Consider the following 2741-nt stretch of genomic DNA (forward strand, 5'->3'; position numbering starts at 1 on the left):
GTGCAGTGGCCCAAACATAGTTCACTGCAGCCTTGATCTCTTGGGCTCAAGTGATCCTCCTGTCTCAGCTTCCCGAGTAGCTGAGACCACAGACATGGGACACCATACCAGGCTAAATCTCTTCATTTTGATTATAATAACTTTAAAACAGAACAGAAAATTTAGCTTCAGCCTTTGAATTATAACATTTTAGATATTCGTGGAGACTTTGTTGAGACGTATTAAAGTGTGGTAAGCTCTAATGAGAAATATATCTATGTAGACAGCATTTTCTTAAAAAGTGAGGCCAAATTATGGCTGAGTGATTGCTTAGATTTTTCTCCTGTACATCAGTTTCTTAATCTTGCATTACAACCTAAATTATTTGGGCTTGGAAGTATCTTAGCAGGTTCTCAAGCGATTCTTAGAAAATATTTGTGCAGCAGTCTCTCCTAGACAACTTCAGACAGCAATGGGGGAAGTTTTTATGATGAGGTGGATTAATTAGGTCTAGAATAATTTCTTGCCCCCAAAGTAAGCGATAGCATCCTCAATAGTTGTGAGGACTCTTTTTCTTACATGGACAAGTTCACCATGAAATCTGAAAGTTAAGTGCTGCTTGGCATTGCCCTCCACTTTATGTCTCAGTGACCAGGAGTCACGGATGGCATGGGAACACTACGGTTCTGGAATGCAAAGAGAGAAAGCCTGCAGTTAAGCAGATAGTTTCTATACTGTCACAGCCACATGATAGCCTCTTTAGAAGTAAAGAAAAAAATTCATCTATTTTAGACTATTTTAGAACTGAAGGTTGTCAATTCTATGATTTAGGAACATTATAAAAATATTTCACAAGTCACTGTACCATACCAAGAATCAGGTGCCTGGATTCACAATTAGAGAAATTAATCGCACTCTTTTTAAATTAAAATTACTCTTCCATATGCCAGGTGACATGACTCCGCCTCATTCAAATATTCCTCTAACTTTCCTGGCCAACTTAGTAGGAGAATATGTTCCTAAATTTCAGACGTAGCTATAACTAAGAGCTCTTACTAAAATCCAGATGGCAGTACAGTCCTTATAGATTATATAAAGTAGAGAGCCCGTTAGTTGAGCTTTGGAAAGAAACATGAAGCCCCAGATAACTTAGGGCTGACTTAATTAAAGACAAACTATGACATTAGCAATTGTATGTTTTTCATTTTTATAACTTCTGTTTTATTGGATCAAGAAGCTCTTTTGTGAGTTCATTTCAATGATGTGCCTGTCAGTTTAATCCAATCATAAGTAAATGTAGTCAAATAATCAGTTGGAATTTATTTAAATTGATTGACAGGTGATTTTGAGGTCTTCAGATTATTACCTCTGAGGCTATTTACTCTACATATGTGTATGTGTGTTCTAAAACCAGGAATATGGCCCGAGGGAAAAACAGAATGGTAACTATAAGAGAAAGAATATGACTTTGTGTAAATATAGGTGAGGCCAGTGCAAACATGAAAGGCCAAATGTAATCCTGTGTGATCTAAATGCTTTTGCATTTTTTTAAAAAAGTTCCAAGTCAGTAGACTTATTTTCACAGGAAAAGACTGAATCAGATCCTTTTGTAGTTCATGAGCACGATGATTGGGTGGTCACACACGGATGTGGGATGTGCCACCCTCAAACCCTGTTACTCAGCATATTACCCAACTGGCCAGAAGAAAGGAAAAAAAGGAAAGACTGACTCTTATTTATACGATGGTATTGCTACTTGACACTGTTAGTTTCCTTTTCATATTCCTAGGAATATATATTCATAGCAATATGAAAACCATTGCTTTGACTTATATTCTCAAATATTTCTTATATTTTGTAGGTCAGAAAGTATATTCAATTATATCTGAAACTAAGATATAGTAGTATCTCTGCCTTCATCAGAAACTGTGTAAAAATAAGGAGTCAACATTTTCTACTGTTTATGATATTGCAGTGCTTACTATGTGGTTTGACTTCAAATACATTTACAGGTAATGTAGTATGGCTGCCTTCACAAAGAAGGGAGGGGAATGCAGTCAGAGAGAGGTACAGGGGGTACAATAACCACGGGGATGGTTTATTCCTTGTTCAGAATATTAGATACAGACTAGTTCCTTATAGTACCTTAATTCACTTCATATGTCTGAGATATTTAATGATAATCATTCAAGTACTTCACAGCCCAAAGAGGCTTCATGCACTTTCCTATAGAGATGGGTCCAAAATACATTTGAACACTTTTTAAAAGTAAATTGTTTATCACATCTTCAGTTTCTTTTATCTCTCTGCTCTGTCTTCAAAAGGAGACCTTTCCTAAAGCTTGCAGATTGCCATGAAATAATGAGCATTGGAGAAAACTAATGAAATAATTTGTTTTTTTGTTTTTAACTTTACAGCAACCGTGGAAATAAATGAAAACTATCAGCATGTTTATTTTAGGAAATTTTCATGGACTGTATAAAAATTACATAAGTCATTAAGAATAAGAGAAAAGCCAATGGGGAAAAAATAATGTGATATTGATGACTGAACTGTGATCTCCTAAATGCTGCTGCATATTATATATAGCTACACAGCAACATAATATATTTATGTCAATAAATCAGCAATTTCTTAATGCTCTCCTTCATTCTTTCCCCCATACTACCTTCTTAAACCTCTTCATCAAACTTCTAATTATTAGATTTTTTCACCTTCTGTCTGTATCTACCAAACATCTTCCTCTTATTGATTAATGACTG

General features: G+C 35.3%; 1 non-coding gene across 1 annotated transcript; it reads left to right on the top strand.

Annotated features, from left to right (window-relative positions):
- The first annotated feature begins 1580 nt into the window (after positions 1 to 1580).
- On the top strand, positions 1581 to 1680 carry LOC135275047 (small nucleolar RNA U13). Its single transcript, XR_010342765.1, has one exon. It is a non-coding gene; the product is annotated as a small nucleolar RNA U13 (small nucleolar RNA).
- Positions 1681 to 2741: the final 1061 nt, after the last annotated feature.

The sequence above is a fragment of the Aotus nancymaae genome, unplaced genomic scaffold (genome assembly GCF_030222135.1).
Source record: "Aotus nancymaae isolate 86718 unplaced genomic scaffold, 86718_ANA_hifiasm-v0.15.2.pri h1tg000014l, whole genome shotgun sequence".
Taxonomy (NCBI): Eukaryota; Metazoa; Chordata; class Mammalia; order Primates; family Aotidae; genus Aotus; species Aotus nancymaae.